Source organism: Mustela erminea, chromosome 10, assembly GCF_009829155.1.
Source record: "Mustela erminea isolate mMusErm1 chromosome 10, mMusErm1.Pri, whole genome shotgun sequence".
Lineage (NCBI taxonomy): Eukaryota > Metazoa > Chordata > Mammalia > Carnivora > Mustelidae > Mustela > Mustela erminea.
The window spans coordinates 25,271,767-25,292,807 of NC_045623.1; the positions used below are offsets into that span (position 1 = coordinate 25,271,767).

General features: G+C 37.6%; 1 long non-coding RNA gene across 1 annotated transcript in view; it reads left to right on the forward strand.

Annotated features, from left to right (window-relative positions):
• LOC116568154 overlaps nucleotides 1-21,041 on the forward strand; it is a 56,732-nt gene that overhangs the window by 20,982 nt on the left and 14,709 nt on the right. The window contains exon 3 of the long non-coding RNA XR_004276523.1: nucleotides 5,560-5,641. This is a non-coding gene — a long non-coding RNA (uncharacterized LOC116568154). The remainder of the gene's footprint in view (nucleotides 1-5,559; nucleotides 5,642-21,041) is intronic.

Below are 21,041 nucleotides of genomic sequence, written 5' to 3' on the forward strand. Positions count from 1 at the left end.
ATTATCCTCATTAAGCTTCCAGAAAATATAACTTAAGCACTTTATTTCCTATAATTGCAGCTAGGAAAATAGTTATTAGATCCTAAAGCTCATCTATCATCTGTTTTTGTGGGAATTTCTGAATGTACTTGTTGAAGACCTGTATTAACCTTCTCTTAATCTATGAGTAGGGAGGCTATTGAGGACCTGATGTGGGTAAGGATAATGGGAATGCCAGGACCAAAGAGATTTGGTGAGGGTGAAAGCTAATAAAGAAATGAATATACTTCATTAATAGACTTACTCATACCTAGGACTGGAATGGGCTAATAGGACAGGGCTCACATCCACAAACCTTCATTTTTGTAATACTTGTAAGGACGGACTCTGGTGTGATGTCCAGTGTATCAACTTGTGCCCCATACAGGACTTCCAAGATATGTCATTCAGCTGTCCTTTGTTGATCAGTTAAGAACAAGGATAATTCATAAGAATACCGTATGTTAGCAGCCCAACTGGGTCTCCTGTATCTTTAGGCTTCTATTAATTTTAGTTTTATTCCTTAAACTTAAAATATGTTCAAGACTCTCCTATATAAGTAAAAATAAAAATTACATATATTTATGTATATACGCACACACACACACATATACACGTAATGGCAAAGAAAAAGCCCTCCACCTCTGGGCTCCAGAGCATCATTTTTAGTTATTTTCGGAGTTCTCATTTCCTTGTTTCCTACTCATTGATTAAACTGCTTTCTCCCACTGTTAAGCTCCTCCACATACACTAGCAAATCTGCTCCCTACAAGAGACCTGCTCCCTCTTTAGAGACCTCTCGTATGGCAAATCCCATGGGCAATGTTTGCATTGACTTTTCTGTGGTGTTTGATACTGCTCTTTTAAGTTTGTCACAATTATATTTCTTCCAGGATCCTCTTCTTTCATGTACTTCTTCTTTTTTTTTTTTTTTAAAGATTTTATTTATCTATTTGACAGTCAGAAATCACAAGTAGCCAGAGAAGCAGGCAGAGAGAGGAGGGGAAGCAGGCTCCCCGCTGAACAGGGAGCCTGATGTGGGGCTTGATCCCAGGACCCCGGGATCATGATCTGAGCCGAAGGCAGAGGCTTTAACCCACTGAGCCACCCAGTGCCCCTTTCATGTACTTATTAAATGTTGATATTCTTTATGGTTCTTTCTCTTAACTTCATAAATATTCCTTGGGTCTATCATAGATACCTTCCTGTATGCCTATGGGTCGTACATACGTATCTTTAATCAATGTCCTTGTCCTAATTTTTAAGCCCAGGTTTTTTTTATCACCTATTAAATTGTTCTCTTTGGATATTCAACAGCTAATTTAAACATATTAGTTTCTCCCCTGTAAGGGCCTATTTAGCCAGAGCGATTCCATCTGGTTAAACAGTGATTTTGTTGTTTATGCAGTAAAACTTAAACTGACATTGTCCCCCACCCCCACCCCAGGAAACCTACTTAAAGGAAAGTCCAGGAAACCAGTAAAATATGGTCAACCAGTCCCAGATAACAGAGCCCGGATGCAGGGATGAGTCAGGCCAGGTGGAGACATCCAATCAGTGGGACACGCATACTGTCTCCCTAGCTACCAAGGAGTGTGGACCCTGCCTTTTGGGCGCCTCTTAGGCACCAATTCTGACCAAGGAGATAGGCTAGTTCAAATAGCTACTATGGGGTGAATTGTAATTCAGTTGGCCACCTGTGTGTGACCTAGCATGACTGTGCAGCTTTCTCTGTGTGTTACAATCTCATTGGCCACCTGCATGTGGCCAGGCTCAATCACATGGCCTTTGCTCTATAAAAGTTAGTCTGTAAGGCAGGGAGGGGTCACTCTCTTTGGGTCACCTAGAGAGTTGGCCACAAGGTCATATTTATTTATTTGTCCAGTGATCTCATTATGGTCCAAGACCAGACTCTTAGCCTTGTGTGCTCAGAAACTAGCCTCAGCCATGTCTCACTTAATAAGAATGATAGTACATAAAGATGCTAACTCACACTAAGAGATCTGAATGAGGCTATTTTATGAATTTAAATGAGAAACATCTGTGAAGCCAGCTTCACATTCATATTTGCTTGATAAGTACATTTGGTCCCTGTGGATAAGCTATACTGAAAGCCAGATTATCAGAGAGATGCTTGAGAAACATGGAATCAGAACAAGAGGATTTATATACATTATATAATTTCAATATTTTATGGTATTAGGCTCCCTTCACTGGACATAACAATCTTAGCAACATGAATATATGTTAGGCAGAGGAGATAAATCTGCAAGCCTGATAAAATTCTTTCCTGGATGGTATTTGGATAAGAACTCCCAAACTTTGCCTCTTATTTTCTGTATACAACTCTCATTTTCTCTCTATATTTAAATATACGAACCATCCCTTATCCAATTGGCACACTCTTATTTTATTGCACTTAAATAAGATTATAGTCTAAATTTTAATGACCTGGAGAGAGTCTATTTTTTTTAGTGAAATTTGCAAGTCTCTTTTTTGATAGATTGTGTTGATTTCTGAGGGCAAATTGTTTTTCTTATTCCTGTTTTGTTTCTGAGGTGATGAGGAGACTTTCACATTGTAACTGCTTGTTTATTTTCATGTCTGACCTACCCAGAAACCTCTAATATCCCAGAGATTGGTGACTATGATTTATTAATTTTGGTGTCCTATTACCTAGCCCAGAATTTTATCACAGAAAAATATGTTGTCTAAATAAATATAGGTTAAAATTTTTCTTTGGTAGTAAAGTGATGTTCATTTTCTTTCTTTCTTTCTTTTTGGAATTTATTTATTTATTTGAGGGGGAAACAGGGAGAGGGACAAGCAGATTTGGTGCTGAGTGCAGAATGCAACGTGGGTCTCTATCCTACAACCCTGAGATCGTGACCTGAGCTGAAATCAAGAGTCAGAGGCTTAACTGACTGGGTTACCTCCGCGCCCCATAAAATGATGTTCATTTACATTGACATTTTAAGCTATCTTTAAGTGAAAGTGTTGTTTTCGAATCTGTGGTAATTTTAACATTTTAGAATTTGTGATTTTTGTGTATGTGTGTATTCTGCAATTTATCTTCCTTTTCAGGAAGTGATATTCAAATCAATGAATAATATATTGAAACAGAGAAAAAGAAAAAAGTAGTTAAAAGCAAGGTAACTAGCTTGTAATTCATTACATTAAAATATTCATCTGTTGAAATTATAAAATATATAGTGATAAGTAATATTTAGCTTATCAACAATGTAGCAGCTTTTATCAAATTGCTTAAATTTGAAATACCTAGTGTATATATTAAAAGCTGCTAACTTTGAATTCACCTGGTCACCAAGATTTCATAAGGCCAGAAAAATCTTTCTAACCAAGAATGTATAGTGATTAAACAAAAGCCATCATGTTTATAAAGTTTAAGTAGTTCATTCCAGAATGTTCAGGTACTTAGGACTGTGTCTGTAACCAGCTTATCATGAAGTTTATACCAAAATGCTAGAGCTTGTCAGGTATTCATGAGGCTCCCTGTGTGTTTTATTGAGATCTTGTTTTTATAGTCACTTAACTACAGTTATAATGTAACTTCATTTTGGTGGAACACTGGTATAATCGGCAAAGTTAATAACTGTGTACCGATCCTATGTGCTGGAGGATAAATTTTAAAACTCTACAAGCTGTTCTGCTAATGAAATCTGATTGGCTTGAGAAAGAACAGATTCTGTTAATGATCAATTAACTGTTACATTAAATCAGTCTGTTGATACTTTCCATAAAGTTCATATTTAGCGATAGAAGGAAGTAAGAGTTGTCAATTTGTACGTGGTTATGATTAAGTCCATATTGGAATATGTAGTAAACTGAAATGTTTCTTTAAAGCAATACTTACCCCTTACTGGAAGATACCAATGTTTTGGTGTGCATTTTTCTATTTCTTTAGCTCTGTTTCTTCTGAATGATGCAGAAAGAATGATGATGAGTGGTTTTTAATTTGGAATTACAACTAAGGGTTAGGGGCTTAGACTGGAAGTTTAGGTCTGATGTCCATTGCTGTTTCAACTCTGTGCTTATCTTTGAGACAGCAGGGGCGTGGTCAAACCCGAATGAAATGTGCTTGATACAGATCTGTGCTAGGGTCTGCAGAACATCAGGGGCAACCTTAGAAGTTTATAGGCATTGGTTTTAGAAAATGTACAGATTGAAGGTTTGCACCTGGTTTCAGAATTGTTCTTTGGTTTCTGCTATTGAGACTGGTCATGCAGCCTTGCCGTGGGCTTTTTGATCAGAGGCTCTTAAAAACCTTTCCTCAGATGAGACTGTGATAATCTTGTTGATCCACGATCCGAAGATGAAATGTGTTCTCTGAGACTGAGAAAGGACCCCAGGAGCTATGACTGGAAGGCTCCCTCTCTCTCATGTTGGCCTGGATTTGTTTTCTCGTGCAGCACCACAGTCTTTACTCTTATAAAAGTCTTCTGTGAAGACACTGTGTGATGAGTCCTTTCAATGATCAAATACGGTATAACTGTTACTATATTATTTTTTCCCCTGAACCATTTAAGAGTAAGTTGCACATGATTCCTTTTTGTCTCTGAATATTTTAGTGTCTATTTCCTAAAGAAGGAAAGAATTCTATATAACCACAGTGTAATTATAAAAACCAAGAGATGAACATGAACACAATAGAAATATATTATGTATTATATAAACTGCAGATTTTGTTCAGATTTGTCTTTAAACAGTTTTTATTAAGGCTTTAAACAAGTAATATCCTGTCTAGCACCCCCTCCCCCAAAATCCAAGGTCATACGTTACTTTTGGTGATTGTATATCTTAAATCTTCCTAACTTTTTGGGTCTTTATCTCTCATGATACTAATATTTTTGAAGAGTAGGGTCAGTTATGTAGTAGAATGTTTCTCAGTTTGGGTTAATTTGATGTTTCCTCAGGAGTGACTCACTTTATGATCTGTTGGCAGGAATGCCATAGATCTAACACTGAATTCTTCTCAGTGCCTTATGTTAGGAGGTACGTGCTATCATTTAGTCTCATTATTAGAGATATTAACTTTGATTATTTGGTTAAGGTAGTGTCTGCCAGTTTTTTTCCCCTGCAATGTTTTATTTTACCCTTTGTAATTAATATGTCTTCTGTGGGTAGGTATTTTGACATTATGCAAATATCCTGTTACTTCCCTTAAGTTCTACCTTCTGGTTTTAGCATCCCCTAATAATTCTTGCTTGAGTCAACTGTTATTATGATAGTTGCCAAATGGTAATTTTCTAATGACATCAATCTGTCTACCTTTAATAGCTGGCTTCCTATCGGAAGAAAGGACCTTCATTCTTAACTTTCTTTCCATCAGTGAGAACACACAGACCTCCTATTCCATGTAATACTATCTTTATTTATTTTGATGTTCATATTGTCCCAGATTGGACCAGGGGGAACCAGTTTAAGTTGGCTTTTGTGTCCTTTTGACATGTCCTCACCATTTCTTTGAAATCTTTCAGACTTTTGGCATAACAAGGTTACCTTGTATTTTTCTTGCTTTAGCCCTGGAATCAGCCATTTCTCCAAGGACTCCTGGTACCCTTCAATGGAGAATAGTATTTCGACGACAAGATCTGAATGTCAGGTACACTAATTGCAACTGGGTTGTCTTGTCTTTTAGGTCCTCTCAGCTGATAGAACTAGGAAATTGAATATGCATATGAATATTCTTATCCGTGCATTTAAAATTTTATATCCTACTTTCACTCCTAATTCTCTTTTATATTTGAATTTATTATCTTCTGATATAGTATATATTTTTTATTTATAATATTGGTTAATATAAGATTTGCCCAGTTTTTTTTTTTCTACGAGAATGTAAATTCCACAATGGTGAGAGCTTTTCATTTGCTTTGTTTGTAAATGTGTCCCAGGCAGCAAGAACAGTTTTGAGATCAATAGTTATTTGTAAATGAAAGAATAAATGCATTCCAGGGGAAGAATTGTGCAGGAAAGAAAATACAAGTATATTATATAGTCCCATTGTAATTAATATTTCCATAGTTATAAACAATATTAAATAAATACTGAATATTGGTATAAATAAAATCCTGATAGAAGTATATTGTGAAAATGGAGGGAAGAGAAGGGTGTATATTTGTGTGATATGAAAGAAAGCTAAATCTTTTTTTTTTAGACAAAGTCAGTAGATAATGCCTAACATTGAAAAGTTTTTTGTTTTTTGTTGTTGTTGTTGTTTTGATACTACATAGTTGAGTGTCAAAAGAAACAGAGAAGTTGAAAATGGTTGTGAGAAATCAGGAAGTGGGTGATGGAAGGGTATAGAAAACTACATTTTTATAATAAGCAGGACAAAACTACTTGATGCATTAAATTAGATGTCTTTGGTATAAGTAATATTTAATATTTTCTAACCATTTAATATTTTTTAACCATTTAATATTTTCTAACCATTTCCCTCCATATATAAACATACACCTTTGATAATAAAAGAAAAGCTTTTGAAAACAATGACATATATGAATGACTATATGAATATATGTAAGTTAGTTTTTCTAGAATCTTCTCTAAAATGAATCTTTTCTCTCAGGCAAGTCAGCAAAAAATTGCGTCAGTGGACAAGGGTTCTTTTTATGCTAGACTGTACATCAGCATAGAGCTATCTGCCTATATTGATGAAATTTTTGTATTGTTTAAGTGTTGTTGATACTGTTGCTTGTAATATTATGCAGGAGAATTTTTTTTGTCTTCTTAGTATCAGATATTGTATATTTCTCCAAAGCAAGCAATTTGCTTTATTTTAAGAAATGGCAAGCCAAAAAACTGACATTATTTCTCTGCAGGATATTAGAAAATTCAGAGACTCAATTCTGACATCTGTAACAAATGCACAGGATCTCTGGAGTATACAACTTGTCCACTAATTTGTGTCCTGCATGTCCTCATTGCCTGCCTACCCCAATTTTCTCCTTTTCCTGATTTCAACACATATTTTGTCGTAAGTTGTATTAAGCTTTGCGAACTTTATTAAATCTGTTCAAAATAAGGAAAGGTATAAATTAGTAAATAATAACTGACTACACATATTTTTATCCACTGAAACAGGGGATTTTGTCCCAGATTTGACAAAATTTGACAAGCTTTGTCCCAGATTTCTGAGCTTTTCCTAATCCCTAGAGATAAAAGATGTATAAACTTTTAAAATTGCTTGCTTATTTGGAACTTTATTTTTTGCTTTCCTCAACTTAGTTAATGTTTTCCTAATCTTGCTTATAATTAAATTTTGAGGGAGACTTTTAAGATAATTTGAAATCAATATGCTTCCTCTTTATTTAAAAACAATAGGACAATAGATTTTTGGGTTAGAAATGGTTGTAGTGATTTTCTGATATAAAATTCTATAATGAGCTACTCATTTCATTCCAGTTTTCTTTCTCTTGTTTTGCTGTAAAGGCCGTTCTTTAAGCTGAAGTACACACACATACACACACACACACCACACACACATACACACAATCTTTTTTAGTACTTTCTCTGTGGTATACAAGGTGCTCAGCAGCAGGAAAGCTCAAGCGAATAAAACAACCTCCTTCAGCAAGTTACTCTCTGAAACCTGTGTCCTCATGTGTAAAATGGAGATAATAGCAGCACCTATCACATAGAATTTTGGTCTGGGCATTGAAGGAATTAATGCATATAAAGTACCACCACTAGTTAAGTGCTCAATAAGTGTTTGCCGCTGCCATATAATTTACAGGCTTGTTGCTAACGTCAAATAAAAGCACTTCGCAAAGTGCATGGCACTGTTAAAATGTAAGGTGGTAACAATAAATTAAATCTTAGTAGTGTTAGGTTAAAACCGCAGTTAGTTAAATAGTTCTTTTATATATGATTCTACTTGGAAGCATATTAATTTTTTATGCAATCATTTTTTTGGAAACCGAAATAGTTTTGAACATTTATGTCATTAAATTTCATATTTAACCCATCATTTCAGTGAATACCTTACTGACTCTTCCCCTTGACATTGAATGTGTTAGTTCTTGTTTTCCTGCTTTGTGTTTTATAAATGTTTTGTGTATATATATATGTGTGTGTGTGTGTGTGTGTGTATGTATATGTATACACACACACACACACACACATATATACATATATACTTAAAGTACTTATAGTCTACATGCTAATATGTGTGTGTGTGTGTGTGTGTGTGTGTGTGTGTGTGTATATCTCCGATAATCCTATTGATTTATACAAACATTATGTTGCTTCATATTATCACCAAACAATTATGTAATTGATTGTTTTGGGCAATTTACTTTTTTTTTTTTTTAAGTAGGACAGTCTCTCCATTTGTCTGGAAAGGAATTTTGTTTCCTTATGTTCCTCAGACACTTGGGAGCAAAACACTGGCTGAAAGCTACGGGAAGCCCTGTGTTGTGTTGATTTATTTTTTTTTTTAATTTTTAAAAAATTCTTAAAATTTATTTTCAGCGTAACAGTTTCATTGTTTTTGTACCATACCCAGTGCTCCATGCAATATGTGCCCTCTCCAATACCCACCACCTGGTTCCCCCAACCTCCCACCCTCCGCCCCTTCAAAACCTTCAGATTGTTTTTCAGAGCCCATAGTCTCTCATGGTTCACCTCCCCTTCCAATTTCCCTCAACTCCCTTCTCCTCTCTATCTCCCCATGTCCTCCATGCTATTTGTTATGCTCCACAAATAAGTGAATCCATATGATAACTGACTCTCTCTGCTTGACTTATTTCACTCAGCATAATCTCTTCCAGTCCCGTCCATGTTGCTACAAAAGTTGGGTATTCATCCTATCTGACGGAGGCATAATACTCCACGGTGTATCTGGACCACATCTTCCTTATCCATTCGTCCGTTGAAGGGTATCTTGGTTCTTTCCACAGTTTGGTGACCGTGGCCATTGCTGCTATAAACATTGGGGTACAGATGGCCCTTCTTTTCACTACATCTGTATCTTTGGGGTAAATACCCGGTAGTGCAATTGCAGGGTCATAGGGAAGCTCTATTTTTAATTTCTTGAGGAATCTCCACACTGTTTTCCAAAGTGGCTGCTCCAACTTGCATTCCCACCAACAGTGTAAGAGAATTCCCCTTTCTCCACATCCCCACCAACACATGTTGTTTCCTGTCTTGCTAATTTTGGCCATTCTAACTGGTGTAAGGTGGTATCTCAATGTGGTTTTAATTTGAATCTCCCTGATGGCTAGTGATGATGAACATTTTTTCATGTGTCTGATAGCCATTTGTATGTCTTCATTGGAGAAGTGTCTGTTCATATCTTCTACCCATTTTTTTGGATATGATTGTCTGTTTTGTGTGTGTTGAGTTTGAGGAGTTCTTTATAGATCCTGGATATCAACCTTTTGTCTGTACTGCCATTTGCAAATATCTTCTCCCATTCCATGGGTTGCCAGCATTGCCTTGATCCCCAAACCAGGCAAAGACCCTACCAAAAAGGAGAGTTTCAGACCAATATCCCTGATGAATATGGATGCTAAGATTCTCATCAAGATCCTAGAAAACAGGATCCAACAGCACATTAAAAAGATTATCCACCATGACCAGGTGGGATTCATTCCTGGGCTACAAGGATGGTTTAACATTCGTAAATCAATCAATGTGATAGAACAAATTAATAAGAGAAGAGAGAAGAACCACATGGTCCTCTCAATTGATGCAGAAAAAGCATTTGACAAAATCCAGCATCCATTCCTGATTAAAACACTTCAAATTATAGGGATAGAGGGAACATTCCTGAACTTCATAAAATCTACCTATGAAAGACCCACAGCAAATATCATTCTCAATGGGAAAAAGCTTGCAGCCTTCCGGTTGAGATCAGGAACACGACAAGGATGCCCACTCTCACCACTCTTGTTCAACATAGTATTAGAAGTCCTAGCAACAGCAATCAGTTAACAAAGAGAAATAAAAGGTATCCAAATTGGCAATGAAGAAGTCAAACTCTCTCTCTTCGCAGATGACATGATTCTTTATATGGAAAACCCAAAAGACTCCACCCCCAAACTACTAGAACTCATACAGCAATTCAGTAATGTGGCAGGATACAAAGTCAATGTACAGAAATCAGTGGCTTGCTTATACACTAACAATGAAAATACAGAAAGGGAAATTAGAGAATTGATTCCATTTACTATAGCACCAAGAACCATAAGATACCTGGGAATAAACCTAACCAAAGAGGTAAAGGATCTGTGTTGATTAAGTAAAGGTTGTCTCCACGTGGGTTGTTCTGGCCAGACTCTGCGGTGTAGGAGACTGAGCCTGCCTTTGAGTCTGAGGAAGGTGCTGGCCTCTTGAATATCTGAGTCATTGTCAAACTTAGACCACAGATGACTTGTGTCGCTGCGTTCAGTTTTCTTGCCCACATTTACTGAGCAGTTTGGTATTAATTGGAGGGGAAAACCTGCACAAAAACCATAATCCCTCAATTTGCACTTATCATGGTGTTAGGCATTTGGTATCGAGAAAGTCGTCTTCTCCAAAGCTGTGTCATATTGTTACGAGAGGTAATTCAGGGAGTGAGAAATAGTTCCTATTTAATTTGAAGTTACTGAAATTCCTATTACACTGAAAGGCATACACCTATATCTTGGAGCATTGGGCTTTGGACATTTGCTCCTCCCACCCTCATACTCACAAATATCCCTAGCCCATCCAGGCGAACTTATTGCTCTAAGGTGTACCCTTTGCTCCAATTCATGCAGAAGCCCCCTAATTCCCACATATACTTACTCCTGCCTACCTCTGAATCTTTGCTGATTTTCTTCTTTCTGACTAGAATCCATTTCTTAGGCCCTGTCTACCTATACTAATCTTACCCAAGGAGTTTCCCTAGGTAAATCTCTTCTAAAATGATCTTTTTACTTTCTTATTTCCATTGCATCATGATGGATTAAATATACATTTTATAACATATGAATTGTTTCATATACATAAATGTTCACTTCCAAAGTAATATATTGTTAATCCGATATTAATAAAACGAAGAGGGGGCACTTGGGTGTCTCAGTTGGTTAAGCATCTGTCTTTGGCTCAGTTCATGATCCCAGAGTCCTCGGATCGAGCCCTATATTGGGCTTCCTGCTCAGCAGGGAGTCTGCTTCTCCTTCTCCCACTCCACCTGCTCATGCTCTGTCTCTCACTCTCTGTCTCAAGTAAATAAATAAAATCTTTTTTAAAAAACCCCAAAACCCAAAGATTTATTTGACTTACCTAACTTGATAAAATAACTGAAATAGCCATTTTGATATATGAATTTTTTTTGTTTGTTTTTACTATTAAACATTTTATTTTGAGATAACTATAGATTCACATGAAATTATAAGAAATAATGCAGAGATATCACACTTACATTTACCCAGTTTCTCCAAGAATATCAATTTGCAAAACTTTATTACAATATAGAGTGAAAATAGAGTATTTCCATCATCACAAGAATTCTTCGTGTGCCTTTTAAAAGTTACATCAACTTCCCTCCTGCTCCAACCCTCCCTAATCACTATCAACCAATAATCTGATCTCCATTTCTATAAATTTATAGTAGCTTTATTGATATATGAATTTTTTAAAACTTTAATTTTTTTAAAAGAGTTTACAAAAGATGTTACATACTTCCATAATTAAACATCTCTATCAAAATAATTTAGCCTTGTCTTGGTGGTTTAGGATCATAAACATTTGTTTTTCCCTGCTATAAATTACCTGAAGACTATTATTAAGTATTATTATTCAAAGCATAAGCACCAAAAAAGACTCCTTATTTCCCACTCAAACCTCTGCTTCTAAGATTCAATCAATCATTTACTTATTCAGTTAGTGTTTATTGATCACTGTACTTCAGTATTATGTTACTTAGGGAAATAGTAAAGCAGACGTTAATCTCATAGTACTTTTGGTCTAGAGTACTTATAGTTCACATACTAAACAAAAATCACATAAATAAAAATATAAGTTCAGGCTGAATATGCTCCAAGAAGAAAAAAAATACAGGGGTGTTATGAGGGAGGAGGTACAAAGGTAACTGACTTAGACAGGTGTTTCAGGGAAGATCTCTGTGGAGAAGTGAGATGTGAGCTGAAACCCGAAGAATAAATAAGTCTTAGCCAGATAAAGAGTGTGGAAAGAGCATCTCAGGCACCAGGAATAGCTGCTCTAAATTCCTGAGTGTGCAAAGGAGCTTGGTCCCTTTAGGAACTCAAGGTAAACCACATAGCAGGGGGAGCTGGGAGCACGGGTGTGATGTGGAATTGTGGCGGGGGAGGGGGCAGATAGAATAAAGTCTCTTTGGCTATTTTATAGATTTAGATTTTTACTAAGTGTACGTGAAAATAGGTTTGAACAGTGAAGTAAGATGTTACACATATGTTAAGATCTCTAGTTGCTTGTGTCAGATGGGTAAGGGAGAAAGTACCACAAACAGGTAGATTAGAAGGTCCAGGTAGAGGTGCCACAGAATAGCCGTGGCAGTAGAGGTGCTGAAAAGTGGACAGATGCAGATGTGACTTTGGAGGCCTGATAAAGGATTAGTTGATGGTTCTGATATGGGGGTGGGGACGGAGAGGTCAATGCAACCTTAGATTTCAGGGCATGCATTGGCTCACAAGTTCTTCAGGAGCTTCTGAAGTGCTTTTTGTTGTACTCTGAAACTGGCCCGCATACATGGAGGGCATGGAAAGAATGAAGAAAGTGGCAGATCACTCCACATTGGTGGATGACAAGTTTAAGAACGCAACTTACCACTGGCCTGGTGGTGGGTATTATGGAGGGCATGTATTGCACTGGGTGTGGTGCATGAACAATGAATTCTGGAACACGGAAAAGAAATAAGATAAAATAAAATGGAAAACACACACACACACACACACACACACAAAAAGAAGAAGCAACGCAACTTATACACAAGGCTTGTCTCCTGCAGCCAGATGGTGAGTAGATCTCTACACTGTCCCATCAGAATCTTAGAAGTGTATGGAGACTCTTATGGTTTGTCTCCCTCTCTGGTTTTATCCCATTTCATTTTTTCCTCTCTTCCCCCATGACCCTCTGCTCTGTTCTCAAATCCCATATCAGCGAGATCATATGACAATTGTCTTTCTCGGATTGGCTTAATTCACTTAGTATAACACCCTCTAGTTCCATCTATGTCATTGCAAATGGCACGATTTCATTTCTTTTGATGGTTTCATAGTATTTCATTATATATATATATACTACATCTTCTTTATCCATTCATCTGTTGATGGACATCTAGGCTCTTTCCATGGTTTGGATATTGTGGACATTGCTGCTGTAAACATCAGGAAACAAACTGAGGTTTGCTGGAGTGGAGGCGGGTGGGAGGGTTGGGGTGGCTGCGTGATGGACATTGGGAGTGTATGTGTTGTGGTGAGTGTTGTGAATTATGTAAGACCAATGAATCACAGACCTGTACCCCTGAAACAAATAATACATTATATGTTAACAAAAAAAAAGTGTTTGGAGAGGTCTTAACTGGATTCAGTCATGTATCCTTTTCAGATGGTCTCAACACCACATCATTATCTCAAAGCTATGTCCTTGGGCCAGACTCTGGGAGCAAGGAAGTTGAGCAGAATGTGCATTCCAAGAAAAAGGGAGGGAGGGAGGAGCCTCCGATTGCTGGGGTCCGGCTCAGGGGAATCCCCAGTCATGTCTTCTCCATGGCCTTTCCCAACAACTTGTGTAAGTATGCTTATAGACAATGTATAATCAGCAGGCACGGCATTTTTTTGATATAACCATTACCTATCACCTGAAGCCTCACTTTACTTACTTTCACATCCTTGGTATAAAGCAAGATTTGAGGCTCCTGGAAGTCTGAATTCTGGAATAGGAGTGTCAAACTTCAGAGCTTAAGCTCTTTGACACCAGGGACCAAGTCTCACACTTTTGAATCATCCTACAGTGCTGTTCTCAGCACAGAGTAGGTGCTTACTAAGTTGGCTTTAGGTTAACCAAGTACAGTTTAATTAATGCCAGTTGCTTCCTTGAAGATTTCCTTGATCATAAGGATTATGTCTTACAACTGTTTTCCACTTTTCTTAATGGTGGGCACCATTAAGTCTTTGTCCTAATTGAATAATAAAGGTGGGACAGAAGGAAGAACATTCATGAATCTCGACGTTCATCAGAACAAGAATTAGACATGCACTGGGGCACCTGGGTGGCTGAGACAGGTAAACGTCTGCCTTCGGCTCAGGTCATGATACCAGGATCCTGGGATCTAGTCCCACATCAGGCTCCTTGCTCCTTGGGGAGCTCACTTCTCCCTCTCCCTCTGCCTGAAGGTCCCCCTGCTTATGCGCGCTCTCTCTCTCTCTCTCTGTGTCAAATAAATAAATAAAATCTTAAAAAAAAAAAAAAGAATTAGACATGCATGCACATTATGGCTGCTCCTGGCTGTGCTTTTGGGTTCTACCTTACCGTGGAGAAATTATATTCTCTTCTTTCTCTGCCATTCTGTAAACTGAGTGGGGCACTGTGAAAGAAAAAAATTAGTCCAATACTTTTTAAACAGTAAGGGTGGCTTTATTCAGGATTGTTGTGTTAGGTGTCAAGACTATCACAATAGGAGATTTCGGACTCAACTCAGAATGCAACAAGAACAAATGAAGGTTTATTGCCAAGGAGCCAGTAAGGGGAGTCAGCAGATGGAAAATTTCTAAGGGGAGACATTAATGTTAGGGGGAATTCTTGCTAAACCTGTTAGTTTCTGTGAGTGTTCCTGTTAGATTCTCATAGAAGACAGGCCAGTGGGGTCATATATCAAGTGCAGGATGGTGGAGGATGAGGAACTGGGTCAGAGTCTCTCTAAACTGACTCAACAGAATTCTTGTTTAAACAGCAATGCAGGCCTAGCAAGGAAGGGGCTTAGGTCAAGACCTCACTGAGAAGGGCGCTGCCAGGAGCCTGACTCAGATTTTGCCAAGGAGATTTTTTGTCAGCAGGCTCTGGCCCTGGGGTCCTGTGGTTACCATCCACAGCTGCCAGACTGGGGAAGGAAGTCTTGCATGCAGGTCTGAGCCATTCTCCAAGCAACATTCTCCATAATTAAATGGACACCGTTACCTCCAACGGTTAGACTGTCAAGTCTGTTTCTCCAATGGCTCAGAACTCAGGTGGAGAACAGAGACGTTATTGGTAGTTCATCGGCCCTCGAAGAACCCTAACACAGGTGTCTGGATATGCCAATGCACTTGTAACTGTGATTTCCTATAGTGTGGGAAAAGAGATTAACTACAGAATGACATTACTATTCTATCGCACCAGGCCCTGTGTTAGGTTCTTTAGACATGCTATTTCATCTATTCTTACAGTGATATGAAGAAGTCAACAGCACCATCAATATCCATAGAGGTACCAGGAATTTTATTCCAGGTTTTTAAAAAATTTCAATTCAGTTAATTAACATAGCATGTATTATTAGTTTGAGACGTAAAGTTTGTTTTTGTTGTTTTTTAAAAATACGTCAGCTGGTCCCAGGTATAAGAAGGAGGACCCAGAAATTTCCATACATTCTATTGTTGAACTCACTTCTGTCATATTGTGCAAATGAATGTCAGTTTGGAATTTTATATACTACTCGACATCTCAGATGGAGTTTTGCTAGAGTGTCATGCTAGGTAAATGTAAATTATAAACTTTGTGCAACAACAGTTCATTTCACTTATTCTGGAAAAAAACCTCAGTAACCCTCTGTAGACTAACTGCTCTGATTATCCCCTTTAAGGTATATTACAGTTTTCTTAAAAATAACTTCTCTGAAAATTATGTCACGAAGATGAGGTTTCCTGGAATATAATATTGAGAGGATTCAACACATGACCGAATTAAAATACAGCAAATGAATGGACAAACTCCTGTCTTAGAGAAAACAATTAGCCATGATTTGGACTTTTAAAATCATTGGAGCTTCTTTTCCTACAACTGTATGTTTTCTCTGAGAACTGTTTCCTTCCCTTACATAATTGAAAATGACTGGTTTCCCACTTTTGTGCTTCCTTTCTGTCATATTTTTTTTGCTGACTTAAGAAGCTACACTTCCCTCACAGGTACTTTTGGGTTCTTAAAGTGGCATTAGAGATAAATCATTGTTATGTATTAAAAGTATTAAAATGAGCTTAGTTTTTATTTGGTAGATTCATGTCTAGGAATAAAGTCAATTCTAATACAATTGTGCTCCTAAGAAACTTCGCATTATTAAGAATTATGTGTAAGAATGATTGTAGGAAGGGAAGTTAGAGCCTAAACAATTTAAGAATCACAATTAAAGATTATGTTTCCTACAGGAATTTTAATACAGGTATTTGAAAATGCTGATAATTTGTGTTTATAATATAAAAATTGAAGATTAATCAACAGAAACAGAAAAAATTAAATCAAACATTCCAAGTGAGCCCTGTGCATTTTGAATGATAAAAATTAAGGAACTTTTAGGTTACCATTGTGTAAATAATTTTTATAACCCATGTGATGCTAAAAACTAGATTAAAACTAGATGTTTTAAAAATGCATTGACAAAGTGAATTATAGCATTCGTAATTGGCAATGGTTTTTAATAAGTAAAAAGGGTAGGAAAGGGGGGACCTAAGAGCTGTATGTAACATGCTTAACATTAAAAAAAAAAACTTAATCTGTGATACTATTTCCAAGGCCCAAGCTTCTTATAATTAATAGCAGTTCATATATTGAAAATTAGGGTCATTATGGAAATTGCAATAAAAATGAGATGCCGGCATAGCTCAAATAAATTAAAACAAATATTGCTTAGATATATATACAGGGACATTCATTGCAGAACTTTTTTATGATAGAAAAAACCAGAAAATAACCTAAAATTTTGATAATAAGGAATTGGTTAACTATATATTTTGTAAATCTCTATAATGTTACCTGTATATGTAAGTAAATATTTGTGGTATATTATTAAGTGACAAAGCTTGTTATAGAAGGGTATGTATATCATAATGCTATTTTTGAAAATTTATGTTAATTTTCCATTGAAAGTGTCTAGAAAGATATGTAAGAGAATATTCAGATTAGTTAACTTTTCATTTTGCTTGACTCTTGTTTTCTATAAAAAATATGGATTCTTTGGCTAAGATATTTAATAATTAGAATAATTATTAGAATTAATTATTGCTTAATAAGTAATTGTGAAAGAAATCATGTTCCCTACAGTACTGCAGAAATTGATGCAGAGCTTTTGGAAAGTGGAAAAAAAACCCCATAGGCAGGTGCCTGGGTGGCTCAGTAGGTTAAGCATCTGCCTTGAGCTCAGGTTCTAATCCCAGGACCCTGGGCTTGAGCCCGCTCAGCAGGAAGCCTTCTTCTTCCTTTTCCTCTGCCTGATGGTCCCCTTGCTTATGCTTTCTCTCTCTGTCAAATAAATAAATAAAATCTTAAAGACAAAAAACCGACAGCCATAATGAAAAAATTGTTTTTAAGTACATGCTATCCTATCTTAATAACTGATTCAGCATAACATTATTATAGAAAATCTCTGAAGGACAGAATGCTATATAAAACTAATAAGTACATAGTTTATAGACTGTATCTAAGTGTAACTACATAAGTTCTATTTTTTCTTAAGGGAAATTAAAGAAATATTATGTAAATAGAAAACTATGTGGTTAATATTCTCTAACCCGAAAAGCCCAGCTAGGGAAAAGGGGTAAAAAAAAAAATGTGGTGTGGTGTGATAGCTTTACATGTAAGCATGAACTTTTTATTTTTTTTAAAGATTTTATTTTTAAGTAATATCTACACCCAGTGTGAGGCTCGAACTCACAACCCCGAGATCAAGAGTTACATGCTCTACTGACTGAGCCGGCCAGGCACCCCATGCATGAAATTTTTTTTTTAAGATTTTATTTATTTATTTGATAGACAGAGATCACAAGAAGTCAGAGAGGCAGGCAGAGAGAGAGGAGGAAGCAGGCTCCCCACTTAGCAGAGAGCCTGATGCGGGGCTCGATCCCAGGACTCTGAGACCATGACCTGAGCCAAAAGCAGAGGCTTTAACCCACTGAGCCACCCAGGTGCCCCCCATGCATGAATTTTTAAAAAAGCAATACGACACTCATTTACTTAGCTTTTACCGTGTTCTAGTTTTGATGCTATGAGAGCAAGACAGGGTGCCTCACCTGTAACATCTCACCATCTAGCCAGAGAGAAAGAAACATCTAGAACTTGATGATGCGTTACATGCGGTACCACAGGTTGAGACTAAGGGTTGTGGGAGCACAGAGCCAGCAGCGATAAATTCAGCCTGCTGTGGGAGATTTCACCAAGAAGGTGCAATCTGAGTTCCTTAAAGAATGAGTAAGACTTACTAGGTGAAGATTGCTAAAAGAGCTTTCCAGACCCACGGAATGGTGAGAGCCAAAGAACAGGCAGAGTGTGAGATGTGTCATGGGAACACCAGTCATTCAGAGGTGTGGGTAGTTTGTATCACAGGGCGCAGATGAGGGGGTGTGGAAGGAGGGAAGTCAGTCAGTGCAAATATTTAGCTATGTAAGTACAAAATGTAAGAGCCTAAAAAAAGAGACATGAAATTTGAAAATCGCAATTCTGAACATAAAGGTAGATCATTTCTGTCTTTTAAAATCTGTAGCAGTAGGTGCGTCCTTAGCTGAATAGGCAGCACGTCAGTCTCATAAAATCTGTAGCAGAAAGAAAAGCAGCATTTATTGAGTTTCTGTTGTATGCCTTTGTATCTATTGTTGCATTTAACCCTGGTATCTACCCTAAAAGGCGGATTACTCTCAATGTACACCTGGGAAGGGGGGAAGCTACAGAAATCACCTAGTTTCCGGAAAGATGAAGTGTAGCAGCATGGTTCAAGCAAAGTTCACACAGCTCCCCAGGCTGGTATCGTTCATGTCACACCCCTCAGTCTTTCTGAAACACCCAGCTGATTCTCATACTACAGCAAACAGCGGGGCTCCTTGCCACACAGATCACCACCACCACCATCACCTGCACCAAATAACTTGGTATATATGGAGTTAAAAACAAATGAAGAGAAATAAAATATGCATGTGAAAACTTTATAAATCATTTCTTCCCTATTCAGCATCCCTTATGGGATGGTTACTGTGATGTGAATGTAGAAATTTCCTGCTTTGAAAGCCTTGATGTTTCCCTATTGTGGCCCACAGCTGTATGAATACAGCAGTATTTCTTGAACAGGCAAAAAAAAAAAAAAAAAAAGGCTCATTTTCTGCAGTACGTGAATCCACACAAAGGTATTTATCCCAAACAGCTACTTTCTCCTTTACAAAGGACTGATCTGGAATTCAGTTTGGTTGCGATGCCACAGGTGCTTTGGATTTGGATGGCAGCTTCTAAGTGTGGGTGTGATGAGCTCTCTGTGTTGCCTGCCTGGCTGAACCTTTGCCAGGCTGAGTAAGCTCGTTCACCCAGGAGATGGCCCTGAAGCTGGAAAAGATGTGAGGCACGATGCCTTGTCGCTTGAGTTTGCCTGTTTTCCTTCTCTCTGCTATGCTCCCTGCCATGAGTCTCCACATTGTCGTACTTCATAAGGAGAGATGAATGCCAGCATCTGCCAAGGCATTAAGATACAGATCCTGCCTCTTCAGTGGACTAGATTAACATATTAAACAGCCGGTTCTGTTAAGATGTTTCCAGCTAAAATTAGTATTTCCTTTCTTGTTATGCTAGTTGTGATTTCATGGGGTTGTTTATCTCCTGGCGGAGCTCCCTCCCATCTTTCTCGGCTCTTGTCATCTTCCACACTGCTGACAGACTGATCTGTTGTAAAGGAAAATCTCCTCATTTTATCCCCTTTGCTTAAAATTGGTGTGAAGTAAACTCATCCTTCAACAATCAGCCATGCTGGGCTCCCATCGGGAGAGGGTCACTTTCTGGTCTAGCCGAAGTCTGGGCATACCTCTCAGATGGTGCTTTGCACAGTATTTGCATTCTGTGTTCATTATCTCTTTCTCTTTCTAGTTGATGCTTGAGGGATCGTCTTTTTAGCTATTTTAGCATCAGAATCTCATGTGTGCTAGCTCATCAAATGTACAAAGAAAACATAAGCTGGAGATATTAATGAGTTAAATTCCTAATAAATGAATTAGTAGGGGTGCCTGGGTGGCTCAGTGGGTTAAAGTCTCTGCCTTCGGCAGGGGACATGATCCCAGAGTCCTGGGATCAAGCCCCACATCGTGCTCTTTGCTCAGCGGGGAGCCTGTTTCCTCCTCTCTCTCTGCCTACTTGTGATCTCTGTCAAATAAATAAATAAAATCTTAAAAAAAATGAATTAGTAAATAGTAAATGAATGATTGGTAGTTGTGAGACCTCACCAGAAGGTGAAAGCAGAGGAGCCGCGGAGGGGAGGGGACAGAGTATCTTTTGCCATCTGTAACATCTAATAAGGGGCAATGGAAATTCCTGGAATTTCCTTAAATTGACATGTTTAGGTAGTAGCCTTTGAAGAAACTTTTTTTTTAAATTTTTTAAATTTATTTTCAGCATAACAGTATTCATTGTTTTTGCACCACATCCAGTGCTCCATGCAATCCGTGCCCTCTCCAATACCTACCACCTGGTACCCCGACCTCCCACCTCCTGCCCCTTCAAAACCCTCAGATTGTTTTTCAGAGTCCATAGTCTCTCATGGTTCACCTCCCCTTCCAATTTCCCTCAACTTGTTTTTACACAATCTTGGTGGTTATTTGAATTCGTGGACTAGCTCAGAGGTTGTCAGCTTATAAGTGTGTAAAGAATGCTTTTTGGTGATAACAATCTGTATAAGATGAGACCTAAGAAAATGTGTGATTAATAGAGAACATGGTTTGTGTTTAATCTCCCTTCACCCTAAAGCTCTGCGGAAGGATCATCTGATTTTATGGATGATACTTGGGATTTTTTAAAAAATCCATTTTTCTTAAGATAGCCCAAATAGCTAAAACTGCCTT